Raw genomic sequence first — 16,215 nt, 5'->3', positions numbered from 1 at the left:
CGATCACTGCTTCTTGCAGAATCACTGCTTCTTGCAGACTGCCTACAAGTCATGGGACTAATACATCACATACATTGAGGTGTGTAATGATTGGCAGTAATTTAAGATAGGCTTCCATAAATGTGCATGCACATCATAACACAACAGGGTTGGCTAGGGTTTGAGAGCCAGTGGGTGAGGGGAACCTGAGAGGTAGGATAACAACTTGGAGGGGGCCCTTCAATGGGCCCAGGGGGTTTGTTCAGGAGGGATTCATTCCCCTGCCTGGCATCAGCCATTCCAGAAAAACCAACCAGGCTGGGCACTTGGCATGGGCCTCTCCCACCCCTGGTTAAATCCAAGTGGCTGTGGGATAAAGCCCTTATGTGACCACCTCCACTGTGGGTAAAATTGCTGTGGGGACAGTGACAGGCGGGTAAGTGGTTGTCAGACTGCCTGCTGGATTTTCCCACCTTCCCGCCTTTAAACCTGTCGGTGGGTGAGTGTAACATCCAGTCCAAAATGATTGAGTGGTCTAGAGTGAGAGGAGATATATACCGGATTGAATGTAAGAGGTTTCAGACAGAAGGCTGGCGTAAGCATTTTACCCAGGAGTTATGAGGTTGTGTTTGAGTTAGTGCTTGATGCAGAGACCATGATGACATTTAAGCATAGGTTAGATAGTTGGTTGTGGAAACAGGGTGTGAAAGGGCATGGAAAAAGAGATTAGGACCACTGCTAATAGTAATGGGGTCAAATAGCAGGTCTCCATGTTGTAATTTCTATGTAATTCTACAAAACAAAATTCAGCTGTTAGTTGTGAGTATAAATGATATATTTTGTTTCTTTTGTAAATCCACCTATGTGTCTTTTATCACTTGACTATGATGGGGGGGTTCAGTCAATATAGAAATCAGGTTTGTTTATTTAGATACTAAGAGAGGAAACAAAAAGCTGATAGTTGGAGTTGCCGTGGTTGCCACCCAGTGCTCAATGGTATCACAGTGGTTTGTATTTTTCTTTGTTTCTGCTATGGCATTTAGATCAGCTTATTATCTCACATGGAATACATTCTGTGTCCCATAGATTCTAAGATTATACTATTTAACAAAAACATTTGCACTGAATGCTTTTTCTTTGAAACTTTCATAGATGAGACTGACTTGAATATTTTTTCCAAAAACCATGACTTGCATTATCAGCCTTCACTTTATGAGGTATATTTTCCATTTTGCATGGCTGGTGGCACATTTTAAAAATTGGGCACAAATCCAGATGGCCTGGTTGTTGCCAACATGGGCATGAGCTTCATTTAACTTTAATAATACATTTAAAGTGTGTACAGTGCTCAAAACAGCTCATGGCGGGTGCTGTTTTCACCCATCTGCCTTGGACTTACAAGAAACTACACATGATAGGTCTTTTGAAGGGGCAGAGGCTTTTTATCCATTTTTAAAAAAATATTCCGGCTTTTAACTTAAATTTTTCTGACATAACTGTAGATAATGCTAATGTGGAGCCTAAAATAGACAAATATTTATTTACTGCTAATTCACTGGAGACTCTACTGAAATTGAAACACATATAGGACAACAACAAAACAGGAAGAACAAGACAAAATGTGTGATGAAAAGGGCTCTTATGATATGAACTTTCAAGCAAACCCAGGGAGTGATGAGAAGTTGAAACATAAGCTACAGCATCCTGTGGCAGTCACCATCAAGTTAAAATTAAATATGTGCTTTCGTATTGGTATTTTATTTCAGTCAAATGTTCAAATATTACAAGCTTATTATTAATTGCATGACATTTAGGGAAGGACATACTGATGGCCTTAAAGTGCCCCAAATGCGGTATGTCATGTTTAATCTAGAATAAGATAAAGGAGTGCATGTTACTGGTATCAGCAGGCACCAAACCCAGAGAACTCTCACACTCATCATACCACCACCTATTTCAGGCACAGCTACTTGGCTATAACTGAGGGGAACTGGCTCTGCATACTCGTGTCAGCAGGGAGCTACACATGGATCTGTGCCAGCTGCCACAGGCCACCTGGTAAAGGTCACCTCCTTCCTCAACATTTCTGTCTTCATTTCCTTTCTGGCTAGATTAGTGATCAACTGAAGTACTAGCCAATATGTCACCCACAAAAAGTATCAGATAGATTGCTGAACTTAGCAGCATGGCCAACACTTTCATCTCCTTTCACACTGAATAGCAATTGCAGCACAATGCACCTGCCCAATGATATGGAAAGAATTGATGCAACTGTATGATCATTCAGGAAGCAGGTTCCTGTTCCTCCTCTGCAATCACCAATTGGTTCTTCTCAGCTGTGCACTGTGACTCATTAGTGTTACTAACACTCTAACTGTATAGGAGCACCTTTGTGTAGTTTTACTGGTACTTGCAAATCTTTGGGTAATTGACCTTAGGTCCTTGCTTCTTCTAAACCACTGGCAATATTGACAGACCACTCATTTGGGTTATAATTACAGAGCTAACAAGTATCAGTGTTGGCTTCAAGGCATGTTTACAAACAGGGCTCATATTACAACATGCTAACTGAGCGTGACATCTTGAGTATGCCCATTGGAGCAAGTGAGAAGGGAACTAAACATTAAGAGTTGAATAGTGCTACATAGAAGCTTGAGGAAGGCCTCCAGCTCTTCCACGCTCCATTTTCTTATGGCCTCTTATCTGGGATTTTGAAGGTGTTCTCAAATCTGCTTCGGTGCTGGAAAGTATGAGATTCTCCTTCCACCTGTGATGTGCCACATTTTCTGCAAGTAGAATAATAGTATACAGATGTTGGAAGTTTGAAGAGCACAGATAATGACAGCCAAGTGCCCTTCTCTCATTCCAATGCGTGTCAATTAACTTACAGCATGCACCCAAAATCTGTTGGAAGCTTGCCTTGCAGACACAACTTTACAGATTTAAGTTTGAAAGTAGTTGTACGTTTCAGTAACTCTCCAAATTTAGCTCTGCATATATTTGGGCATACATGTTAATATGTGAAAGAACTGACTAATTTTCTAAGTGCTTTGCCTGAAAGCTCAGTGAAGCAATACCAGGCCTAGTGAAAACGCTTTATGTAAACAATGCTAGTAGTCTTACCTTTGGTAGTCTTTCTTAGGCTAATATATCATGCTCAAGGAAAAGATTTTGGAGATGCAAAACTGATGTATCAGAAAGTGTTCTTCAGAAATTAAGTTGAGACCATACTATCATGCCAAATATTTAATCTAAATTAATTTATACCTAAACATAAAGTGCTTGATGCATTGCCGACAAATATTCAATTCCCATAATCTATCATTTCTCTTCTCTTAGTAAGTCACATTTGCAAAAAGGAAAGTCATTATATACCTTCGATTGTTTTGTTGCAATGACCTATCACTCCAATTATCATGTCTCATCTAGTTAAGCGGCTTTTTATTCTAGACATTTCAAATTTGTACAAGTGCTATTTTATCCCCAAATATTTAAATACCTTTTTTAAGTATCAGTTATAAGAATTAAGTGGGAACACTGAAGTACATTAGGAAAGGAACATTAGATTAATGGTGGATATGCACTGGTGTGTAATGATAGCATAACAGTGCTATAAAACCAATACATTAGATTCACTCACACTGCTTACGTGGGCAAGATTATTAATTAAACTTGGCATGATGTTATATTTATAGCAGCAACTATGCATTTACTTTGATGTGATCAGCCAAAATGTATCTTTGTGGCATTTATCAGTGTCAGTGTTCATATAAATATTCAAATACCCTTTGGCTGAGCTTCATCATGAAAATTTGACCAAACGTAACCAGTTTGATTTAAAGGTAATTCTTCATGATTTAAGTGTTTTATCAAAATGTAAAATCCAGCACAGGTAGGTCCAGAGATCAGTCCTATTGGTTCTTGGTAGTTTGGATGAAATTTCATTGTTAAAAACTTAATTCTGGCTCCTCTTGCAAAATGGTGTGCAAGGTGAAGGTAATAAAGTCACTGTCATTTTAATTCTCTGGTTAAATTATCATCAATGATGTGGTTATGTCACCACAAAAATTATTCATTGAGACATATAAAACTTTTCAGGGGATGAAAGACCAGCCACTGGAAGACTAAAGATCTGATTCTAACTTTGAGCAGATAAGGTAAATCCCACCCCACCCCACCCCACCCCTCCCCCCTTCCCCAACCTCGGCAATATGAAACATGGGCAATTTTTGACTTCTGGGCCTCATCTACTTGCCTCCCAGTCAACTGTCAGCCTGTGAGAAGTGACAGCTGGCAGGTGGGCAGGCAGGAGTGTAAGTTTTACACAGCAACTCACTGGCCAGAATTAAAGGGAGGGTTGCCAGACCTCAGGTAAATCAGGGGAGAGGGTTTTGGAACATCTTCCAGAAGAGAGGTGGAATGGCTGGGCCATTGGAGGTCCGAAAACACTCCTTATATTTTGTAGAGGAGCACCTCTGTTCCTCATGGTCCCACGTGGAAAGTAGGAACACTTACCTATTTGGGCCTCTTCTGACCTTGGATTCTCTTCCCATTATCTTCTGTTTCCACTGGCTGGGTGGGGTTAAAATTACAATTACAATGCTTCCGAGTAAGACAGGAGATAGCTTTTTGACATTTCTTAAGGTAAGTGCCTTTTTCAGAAAAAAAGTGATGATCTCTAACAAAATTCAGAAAAAAATGATGATAAACCATATCCCTCCAGGTTTTATTCATGACCTTGGACCTCTTCCCCTCTAAATTATCTACACTCTGTTTTCCTAGTCAAAATATTAATGCAATGCACATTTTACTAGAATGTTGCAAAACCCTACCATTTCTCATTAATCTTTTTGGTAGTTTAAATTTAATTAAAAAGAGAATCCCTGTCAAGTGCTGTGCAATGACTACAAAGAGTTAGAAGTTAAGGAATTAAAGGACAATGAGGTAAAAATTTAAAGATGCCCTTTTTAGATTACTCAAAATGGACTACATTACTGTCACTATACCTTTTGAGATTTCATTTCAATTGATGTTACTCAAGTCACGTCTGTGACTTGTGTGGGTCAGATTCTCTCAGCAGTCAGTTTTAACTTGAGTCATTAGTGTGATGTGCTTGTCAGATATAAATTGGCTGCTTGGTCTGGAATGTCCATTTATGTATAACTGAGCATTTTGACATGCTGTCCTGAGAAGGGCTTGTGTATTTGTGGCAGCTGATGGATTTAGTTTGTGGAAGCACTTTGCATCACTTTTAAAAGGTACAGTTACAACAATGGAGTATTTTATATTGCGTGCATAATAGAACATTCACTCCTATCTTCATTAGTTCGTTATTGGAACTTAAGCTCCTTATTTTAAGCATGGGTCTAAAATATTGGCTTGGAAGCTGTCCTTCTCTGTGAGTCAACGTGCCTTTGGTGGATTCAATGACTGGAATATTAAATTAACAATATACTTAGTTTGAAAGCTAACTGTGTAAGAGAGGTCTCTCTGTTCCTCACTTTTGGCCTCTCTCCCAGTTTTCTCATCGTTGGCAATAATTGATCCAAACATCCTTTCACCTAATGCCTCAGCTACTTAATAAAAACACCATTTGAAACAGAAGACAAAAGGAAGACAGAAACAGGAAATAGCATAAAAATCAATGAAGATTAAACCATGATGATGAAAAATAAAGTGTTGAAGCGATGAATAATCTGGACAAAGAAAGTCAAAATATAACAGGGAAATGAAATTCAGAAGAATAGAAAATAAGGTGGTGGAAGAGATCGAGTGAAAAATATAATTGAGATGGATACAGAAGGGAATTAAGTATTTCTAAAAAAACCTTCAATTTCTTTACATAATTGAAGAAAAATAAAAGTTTGTGTACCTCAATATTTTAAAAATGGATTAAAAAGCCCTGAATTGAATGATGTGATTTTATAGTTTAGTGACTGATTAAAACTGCATGAAAAAAACTCTGCTTACTGTTTTATGCTGCTTTCTTTTTGAAAAAATGTAGTGCAGAATTTTATGTCCCTCAGGTGAGCGCGCGCTCCACCCGATTGGGCATAAAATCGCACAAGGTGATGTCGGGCAAGTGTCCTGACATCATCGTGCACTCGTGCAATATTTTGCTCGGCAAAAGTTGGAAGCACGCCTGCCGACAATTAAACGGGCAATTAAGCCCATTAACAACGCAATTGCCTGTGATATCTCGCGACTCGTCCAGCCTTACGGTTGGTGGATGGGCGAATTGGCAAAGCGGCCTTTACATTTTTCATCTAACCTCATCCAAGGGCAGGATGGAATCTCCGTTATGAAATAAAATAAAAATTAATATCTGTGGACAGCATTTTCATGACGCATGCTTCCAGGTGCTAGATTGAGAAGCATGGACATTTTTTTGCAGCTTTTTACATCTTTATTTTATCATTTGGAAGTCTGCAGCTCCCTGAGGCAGCTGTTTGCCTTCAGGGAACCCTCTTGCAGTGCTCACCCGTGCCTGTGGTGACGTCGTCGCTTGCCCTCTCCCCCCCACCACCCTCCCCCCGAACCCTGGCAGTGCTGAGCTTTTCAGCGCGCGTTTCACGCTGGCTGACCATTAATTGGCCAACAAGCATGAAATCGTGTTCAGGGGCCGATTGCTCGGGGGTCCGTTTCCCGGCCGCTCCGGGGCCACTGCTGGGCCTGCCAATCGCGCGCACCCCATGACCTCAAAATTCAGGCGGTAGTAAATGCTTTCATATTCAAACCTATTTAAGTGACCAGCTGCTTATGGGTTATGAAGCTCATATAACAAGTTGACTATATTTTATAATTGGTGTATAATGAACTAACTTTCTTTTTACAACTTGGACAACTGTCTCTTTATAAATGGTCTCTTATCAATTCATTAACTTGAAAATTTCTGGCTAAACCTCTTCCCTCAGCAGATTACACATTTTTACACACAGGAATGCTGAACATTGTGAGACCTATTTGATAATGTGTGTAAGGAGTGATGCCATGTTAGTATACAAACTAAGAAATCAGAATTCCATGTGACTTGAACTGGGCCATTGTAGATACGTGAGTCGCCAAAAATTGTTTAATTCTGCTCATTCTCATTCTGCGCTTTCCATTGAAATATGTCAGTATCTTTTGAAGGCGGGTAGAATTTCCATTTGTGCATGTGTATGTGTTAACTGTGCAAAACCAAACCTTAAGTTAACCTTTTAAACTACCTGGTTATCCACTATATCTGTTTTTCTTCATGTTCGAATCCCTGATTTTCAGGTGGTTAGGCGAGGCAGTTGTAAACATCTTAACCATGATAATGTGAGATTCAGGTGACTTTAACTTCTGGTGCCCATCTGCATGCCTGCGATCAGTTGTTCACCTAAAATGGGCAGGAATCAGCAGCTACCCAGTGGGCTGGGCAGGATGTTGGTGGAGTGAGGTTCCTGGAGGGCCTTGAAATCAGTGGAAACAGAGCTGTGGGACATTGGAGACCTAAACTTTCCTTATGAGACGCTCAAGGAAAATAGGAAAAAAAACTTTAAGGAAACCTACCTCTGGGCCTCTTCCAACCCTGACTCTCCTTCCCACTTTCTTCACCTGGCAGGAAAATTGTAGTCGTTTACCCCAGTCACACCACTGGTTAAAATAGCAGTTATGGCCTGATGACATTGCCAGCGCACAGTCTGTATTTTTAAGAAGGACTCAAGTGGTTTCCAGGATGTTTAGTATTATTTTTCTTCATGTTGTTTTCTTATTATTTGATTAGTTTCTTCTTACTACCCTTCTCACGAGATTCAACCTCCAGCGGGCTCTTATCCCAGCCAGGGAATCATTCGCTCTAAGTCCTCTATCAGTGATGGTCCATGACTAACAACTACCAAGTGTTTGATAAGGGCTTGTGGAGGCAACTACCTTCTATTTTTCCTTCTTCTTTCTGAGATGGGTTCCTATAACAACAGATCTGAGATCAAAAGCAGTATGCGTGAAGAATTTCAAGTTCTTATCCTCTCTGACCAGTCCATGGTTCCTGGACAAATGCTGTTTTAATTGCTGTGATATCCCTGTGCATTTGAGGAAACTATATCAGAATTAGCCTGATATACTTGGAGCCGGGTATGATGTACTCTATAGGACTGTGGCAGTGATGGATAATTTTACTGATATTTAAAATACTGTATGCATTAAGAGTTCTGCAAAGGAGAATGCCTACAGCACATAGATGCATCAGCACAGAGAACTAGACTCCTTGACTGTGGCTGCAAATCAGCTGTCTACTGAATTGATGGCTAAATACTCCTTTTCACATGTGTCAGCAGCTGGGATAGACTGCTGCAAATGATGTTAGCTTTACTGAAATGTCAGAGGTAATTTATCAGTTTTGCTGTGGCTTCATAGGTATGCACCCAATTTCCCAGGAAGTCTAGTCATCTGCAGGATCATTGGTGCTATGGGGGAATATATATGTAATCCCTGACAATTCAAGCAACATTGGTATCTGGTAATTTAATGACAGAATGTGTCTGATACTTTAGTGGTCCTAAGATGGCAGCCTCCCCATTTACTCATCAGCTTTTTTTTATTTGAACTCTGAATCCAGCAAATTTGAGATTCTACAAATTTATATGAACATTAATTTCTTGAATTTCATTGAGATGTATATGAACTAAACAGGTCCACCTGTGATTGAGTGAACTGACAGCTTCCAGCCAGTGTGCATTATAAAGGATTTTCAGCAGAATGTTCATTGTGTTATATTTAGCTGAAATATTTAAAATTTCACAGCTTAAAAGATCTATGACATATTGACACCTCCTTATTTGCAGCGATGTTTCACTCCAGTTCTTGTCCTCAGTTCTTTTAATAGCTGCTGTTGACAATCTGCAGACCAGATACTCCCAGGAAAATATTTTAATACCCAATCCCGTCATGAGCTTTTGTTACCATTTTGTTTTGTCACCCTGTTGACACAAACAATAAAAACGTTTCAGACATGACTGCTGAGATGAAGAAAAGCCACAGTTTAAATAAATAAACCAGGGAAAGCATGGTCAGTCAATCAGCATCTGAATAACAAAGATATTTAGCGGCCCCTTGTTAAAACAGATATAAATGTTGTGCTGATAAATGTTAAAGAAAATGTACTGCCAGAATCAACAGCAGAAACAAAACACAATACGACATGGACACATGAAATCTGGTACATAAACAAAATAATTGTCAATGCTCTCTGCTGGTTGAAATTTATAAGCAGCCTGAGGATAACTTTGATTGTTCAAAATCAAACTGCTTACAATTGGAGCATGGCAGCAATTAGAGTATTTAGCCAGTGATTAATCTGGCATTGCTTTCGCCCCTGGTTATCCAACTTCCAGTGAGGTGTTGTATTCATAACCATTCATTGAAGAACAAAGCATCTGTTTTTATAATCAGCACAATGTGTGAAATAAATCTTGACTAATAAATATTGACTAATATTTACATATTTGGCACAAATCTATAAGCATAGTGGCCTGTGTTTGATCAATCATATTGTAATTGTAGTGTGGCATCAAGTGGGACGTTAGGATAAATAAAAAAATGGAAGATTTGTATGAGGATGTCAGATTTAATAAATTAATGGCTAGTAAAATCCATAAACGTGACAATTACACGGGCAGATGATCCTGCGGCAGGTCTGTGGAATAATCTATGGTTTTGCCGGTAGGATGTTACTCTTTATAGATTGAAAGTGCTGGCAGCTTCACTGATTCCCTTCACAGCATGTTGCTGTGAAGATTTCTACAATGTACTGTTTGTTATGAGGATAAGCTTGCAAGTGCTGAAGAGTGGTTTGGGGTGACACTTGTAATAATGCTCCCTACCTTTGTGCTGGAGACAATCCCAGAAGCTCCCCACATATGGCTTGGCTGATACCAAAGGTTTGGCACAGGGAGGTTAAATGCACAGTACCTAAGCTTCCCTACTGGATCATTAAAATGGTATTTTGTGTTCTGATATCTTACAATATAGAGGAGGTCTATCCTGACATGAGGACATTGAATATACTTGTTTAACAGCTGTGCTCAGTGGAGAGAACACAAGTACAAGTTCCTATTTGTGCTGGATGCAAATCTTACAGTCACACTTCAGCTCACTTTTCTTCCAGTTCTAACCAGATTGAGTTGATGCAGCACCTTCACACAGCTCAGCATGTTCAGTAGGCAGAGTGCATCTCAATGATTTGTATACTCCACTTTGTTCATTAGCAAGAAATCACAGACCCAGAAGGCTGTGTTTGTTTTGCCTGCAGTTCACTGGACAATAACAGCATCAAAATGAGTTTTGTAGTGTAACTGCCCCATTAACCCCAATTATACTTCCAGCAAAATTTGAAGTGGGCTTATACCCTAGTACCCAAAGCACCTGCCTGTTTCTGATGAAAAGTACCTTTGAGTATGCACATTAGGATCTGAGGAAGCCAATTGCCAGTTTAGGTTCAACCTGGTCGAAGCATGCATCATGCAGACTCTGCTCGGTTCCACAGGCAATGAAGCCAAAGAGGTCTGGCAAAAATAAATTTAAAAATAAATTGGAATTCTGCTGCTTCAGATCACCCACTCCACAATTTCGACCTTCCCTTCTCCCCTCTCTTTGCATTCCTGCTAGGGAGGCCAGGCAGCCCGAATTTGGCCAGCCTTAATCAGTCCAACTCCACATTTGGCACTCTGCAGCCCATCAGCTTTATGTAAGTGGAGTCGTGACTTCAAAATTGTGGCTGCCCCTCCACCGCAGGCATGGGACACTGGCTGGTACTCTCCACGGGTTTGTCACCCAAAAATCAAAATTGGCGCCACTACCTTTATGATGTGGCTTGTAGGAGAAAATTCCAGTAAAATTAATTTATGTTCATTGAGGTCATAAAATGATGACTTGCATTTTTCACACAGCACCTTTTAACATAGAAAAACATCCCAAGATGCAGCCATAGAGATGTGAGGAAAAGCAGGTTTTTTAAAATTTGAATTTAATTAATAATTCTGGATTGAAAGTTAGCCTCAGTAATAGTGACCATGAAAGTATCACTGATTGTCATAAAAGCCCACCTGATTCACCAACATCCTTTAGGGAAGGAAATCTGCCATCCTTACCTCTGGTCTACATGTGATTCCAGACTCTCACAATGTGGTTGACCCTTAACTGCCCTCTGAAATGGCCAAGCAAACCATTCAGCTCAAGGGCAATTAGGGATGAGCAACAAATGCTGACTTTGCCAGCGACACCCACATCCCATGAAAGAATAAAAAGAAGATATCCCACCTGAAGTTGCTCCTTAGTATAACCAACTGTGGCACAGTTTTTGTTCCAAGCAATTTTTGAAGGTTAAAACTACGTTGTGATGTTACATATATAATTCTGAATAACAAGCTCCAATCATTTGGAGGACAACTGACTTGATCTAAAATAGCGAAAATGTGCTCTAAATTTGCCTAAAGACTTTCATATAAGGCTGCTTTGTTGATAACAATATTTTAGCAATCGAAATAGGTAATTCCATTCAAAATACTACTCACCTACCCTGTCAAAAGTTTTGCTTCATTTTGAAATGAATTTACACATGGCCCATGGTGGAAACTAGGTTTCAGGGTAGTTAAAACGATCTGATCTTGCTTTCTTCCTGCCTTGTCCCCATGTTAACCTGCTCTTTTGAGCAGGCGAGCAGGATACCAGCCCCAAGTCAGCAGGGTAGTGTTTAAATATGCTGATCGACACCCAGTGACAATTTTAGTTGGAGGCCTATTTTAAGCTCACCTCTGAAGTTTCAAAGTTGATGTTATAAAATATGGCAATTCACATCTCTGAAAGAACAAATAGTTCAGTTCACAGAAGATATCTAAAGTATGAAAGTTTTAATGACTGCATGATCAAATATGAGTTTTTTTCAAGTAAATAAGGTAGCTGGTCAAAAAATAAAAGGACAGTGCAGCACATATTATGGTGCTTGCCATTTGAATGTTACCTATGTGTAATTAGTTAGCCTTTTCTGCCCCTAGCCAGTAATTAAGGATGGTGGACACAGAAACTATTATCCTTATAATACTAGTTCCTGTCAGTCAAAAACAGAGGCACATTTATGTTAGAAGCTAAAATGGAAAGGGTCATTCAGTGACCTCATGCTTTTGGGGAGTGCATCTCTGGAAATTTCAGTCACAGGCTATGATTTTTTTATCCATTAAAATTAATGGACAGAAAATCATGGGCTGTCAGTGAATTCCCAAGATGTGAGCATCACTTCTGCTGGGAGCATCAGAACACAGAATCACTTTGTGTCTTCAACCCAATTATGTTCCTTTCGAAGTGAAGAAGGGTTGCAGGTACAAGGGGTCAGTAAAAACAGGATGAGAAGTAAGACAGAAAAAGCTGAAAGTGCCCTGAATCCCCAAAGTGTTCAAAGAAACTCTAGATTATTTAACAATCTATTGCCATAGGCCATATATTGCTATCAGCAGTGAAGTGATGGCAGTCGCTGCTGCCACAACAACCTAGCAATTTGCAGTGGTGTGGATTTCACCTTTCTCTGCATTAAAATTTCAGCGGCGGTTATGAGAATGGGTATCACTCATTAGACTGCTATTTGTCATCTATCCCTAATTGAGTAAGGAAGAATCAACCATGTTGCTATTAGACAGGAGTCACATATCGGTCACAACTGTGTTTAGCAGAATATTGTTCAGTTGTCAAGTTTCAAACAGCCAGGAAGCAGAAGGGCCAGTTGCTCAGTGAAATGAGAAAAATAGTCTAACTCTTGCTACCTTCTCTGTTCCTGTTTTCTCTGGGTGTCTCTAAGCGATAATACATTTAGATCTACAGGACTGCTCTGTAAGGCACTGCGAAAACAGGACCAGCCTTCGGGAGAACAATGGTCCAAGTGCTTTTGAAATTTTCTTGGGGAATCTAGTGACACAGGGGATGCTAACTGAAGAACTTGGCTTTGTTTAGCTGGTAATTAGCACTTTTAGCAAAACAGTTGAGGTGCATAAGCAATGGAGAGTGATGCATGGCTGCCAATGAAGGTTGAAATGTGCAATTTTGGCAAGCTTGGTGTGGTGCAGCAACATCTGAATTTCTTCAGCCTTGAAGGTCCATCAATGTCCAGATGCTGTGTTCAAAAATGGCACTTCACCGAGAATAAACAAGGCAAGAATCAGAGTGCAGAAGTCAATATGTAGAGATTTGTCAGTTCTTTTCCCTCTCTGAGTCTCCGAGTATGTCAATTCTGATAAAATAGAGACAGTTTCTCTTGCAGAAATTTGTTTTTTTGAAATGAACTGAAGCACACTGTCAGAAACAGAACCCTTCAGTTAACAGATTGTGACCGCCCGTTGAAAGTGCACACAGTGGGCTTGCTTTAAGGAACGGTGGAGTTGCCAAACTCTTTTGGAGCTGTCCTCATGGCTTTGTCTTGATTGCTGACAGTTTAAAATCTCAAAGCTATTTTCAAAAGATTTTGCAATTTTTAAAATCATGTGGCCTGATTTCTGTAAATTTGGTGAGCATCGTAATCCTATTGGACAAAACTGTTCTAGGTGGTAGAGGTCATGGGTTTTGGAGGTGGCATTGAAGGCGACTTGGTGAGTCTCTGGAGAGCATGAAATTGGTAAGGTCCCTCAGATAGGCCAGAAGAGTGTGGCACCATGAGTAATCCAGAGATTACTACCTTTGAGGTCCAGCTTGCTAGTTTCTTCCCTCGCTCCATAGACTCTGCCTATGTAGTTGGTACTGATATGGGCCAGGACTGCTGACTGTTCATCCTCTCACCACAGAGTGCTCTTTAATGCTCAGTGCTATCCTTGACCCTGGCACCAGAGAGCCAACATACCATCCTTGATTCATCTGGCTATGTCACAGTTTTAAGCGACCTCCGCCAAACTTACAAACTTCAGCTTTCTGTGGAACACCAGTAGAATTAATATTTGGCAGACAAGTGCAAACAGCCCTCCCCAGTCATCACTCATTGATACTCCCAGGAGTACGAGATGCCTTAATTGAAAATGGGGGAAGATGAGACAGATACCCACGAACAGCAGGTGGGCAAAGAATTATCCAACCTAAACATGAACAAAATGTTTGAGCACTGCACCCAACTGATGGCACGTGAAATCCGATGGAAATTGTCAGCGTATGTCCAGAGCTGAGATCATATCTAATATGAACACCAAATGGCATGACAGTGCAACGAAACAGATGCCAAATCAGACCAATATCACAACCAGAAACACCAAGTAACCCTATTGCTTGTAGAACACAGTATAAGACACAACCCAAACACAGCATCCCTACTGACAACCAGCATTATGAGAATATATGGCGATCTCAAACCAAGTTCACCGTAACCAGGGGCTGGATTTTATTGGTGGAGGGGTGGGAGGGCAGACTATCCTCCCCTCTGTAGTAGGCTGGGCGTGGGCTAAACAAGCTCAAGGTTGGAATTCCGCCCTTCAGTGGACAGGCAGTCCCACCCTTGAGAGCTGCTGGCCAATCTGATTTGCCAGCAGCTCCAGTAGTCCCAGCAATGCTAGAACTCAATAGTGGGCACTGCTGGGACTGCAGGAGGGCCTCGGAAGAAGAATGGTGGCCACTGAAGACAGGTAAGCCCCAGACTTTTAGGATGGGGAGGGATCAGAGAGCCTAGGAAGTGGGGGAAAGTTGGGTGTGTGGGGCTGCATTATGCAGGGCAGGTGGCAAGGAATGAAGGGGGTATTGTTTGCCTACCTTGCTTTGGTCAGCACTCGCAGTCATCAGTGCCAGGCTTCACAGGCAGCACCACATCACTTTTAGGGTGGCTCATGGTTAAGTCTCTACCTACCAGATCAGCCATATGTGGGTGGCTTTTCAATAGCTGCAGGCCTCTTCATGCCCGGTTGCATGCCAGCTCTCAAGATCAAGGGCGTACTGCTCAAACCTGTGGAGCAGCAGCAGGTTGGCAGGCCTCTGCCTGTACATGGTCTTTCTGATTGGTTATGGCCCATCTTCCCCTGAAAGGACAAAGGAGCATTGACGAGTCCACTCTCTACCTGCAGCGCCATTGCAGCCAACCCCAGCTGAGGGACACCTCAGAGGGCACATCCGAGCTACGGCCCTCGAGCCGCAAAAGGCACTCTGTCCAAGCAGCCAGGGCTCATCCCCTTGGCCACCTCCGGTTCATTGACAGTTGGCACTCAGACTTTAGCACCCCTGAGGTCCATAGGGGGATGGCCACACCTTAACACTTCTGCACACTGACCCATGTCAACACTCACCCTTCCTGAGTGCAGCAGGTCATTGAACCACTTCCAGCACTGCACCCATGTGTGCTGCGCCACATTATGGCTGCTAACCAGCTCTGCCACCTCCTCCCATGCTCTCTTTGTGAGGTGCAGTGGCTTCGTCCTCCCGCCTCTGGGGACAAGGGTGTCCCTCCTGGCAGCCACCTCCTCCAGCAGGATCACGAGGCACCCACCCGAAAAGTGGGGGGCCGAGTGCCCACCTGACCTGCCCTTCTGCCTGGCGTCTCCAGCTGCACTTGCCTCCATCAAGACAACGCAGAAGATACGTTCTTCCGTGGCAGCCCTTCTGGGGCTGCCTGGGCCATTTCTAAAACGGCCGCCGGGGTCACCATTGGACCCGTCAGCCGACAGACCCCTGCCCCCGCTCAGCCCTTACCAATCAGTGAAGAGCTGTGATTCATGCTGGGCGGGTCTTAATTGGCCTGCCAGCATGAAATCGCGGTCGGGGGCAATCGCAGGTGGTGGGCCGTTTCCCGGCCACTCCCGGTCCTGCCAACTGTGCCTGCCCACCAACCTCAAAATTCCAGCCCATGTTATAGTTTTTTTTCTCTATTAACAGCCAAAGCAATGTTAAAACATATCAATATTCTCACATACTGTACCTGGTATTGTAATATTTTCCTATGTCCTATACCAACCATCTTCTGGCCTTTCTGAGGGGCAGTACCAATTTCATGGCAACTAACCCTGAACTGATGGCAGTTCTGTGTTATAGGCCCATACCCATTGTTGGAATTGGGGTATCAGAGTAAATTAACAATTTAGCCCCTTATTCCCAAGTTCCAAATGATTTAAAGTGATACACTTATTGGTGTCAGTGGTTAGATTTTTTTCAGTGTAAGAAAGGCTTGACACATGCTAATGTCTCAGCAGTAGTATCAAAGTGCAACGGCATTACCATTACACCCTGGGTAGAAGTGATCTCCACACCCTGATCTTACACCCTTGT

At 41.8% G+C, this 16,215-nt stretch overlaps 1 protein-coding gene and 1 long non-coding RNA gene across 9 annotated transcripts in view; one reads left to right on the top strand and one right to left on the bottom strand.

Moving 5' to 3' along the window:
* The window catches only part of fhit (fragile histidine triad diadenosine triphosphatase), a 1,241,405-nt gene that overhangs the window by 1,197,936 nt on the left and 27,254 nt on the right, over positions 1-16,215 (top strand). The gene's annotated exons all lie outside the window — the stretch shown is intronic.
* On the bottom strand, positions 4,491-11,653 carry LOC144681726 (uncharacterized). Of its 3 annotated transcripts, XR_013576830.1 has the most exons (4): positions 11,514-11,653; positions 10,390-10,505; positions 8,773-8,921; positions 4,491-4,551 (listed from the first exon to the last, which is right to left on the bottom strand). It is a non-coding gene; the product is annotated as an uncharacterized LOC144681726 (long non-coding RNA). The 3 variants fall into 3 exon arrangements; XR_013576829.1 differs by lacking the exon at positions 4,491-4,551 and having other exon boundaries at positions 8,704-8,921; XR_013576831.1 differs by lacking the exon at positions 4,491-4,551 and having other exon boundaries at positions 8,704-8,921; positions 11,518-11,653.

Source organism: Cetorhinus maximus, chromosome 6, assembly GCF_964194155.1.
Source record: "Cetorhinus maximus chromosome 6, sCetMax3.hap1.1, whole genome shotgun sequence".
Classification (NCBI taxonomy): domain Eukaryota; kingdom Metazoa; phylum Chordata; class Chondrichthyes; order Lamniformes; family Cetorhinidae; genus Cetorhinus; species Cetorhinus maximus.
The sequence above is the reverse complement of the archived record's forward strand: the minus strand, read 5'-3'. Positions and strand labels throughout refer to the sequence as shown.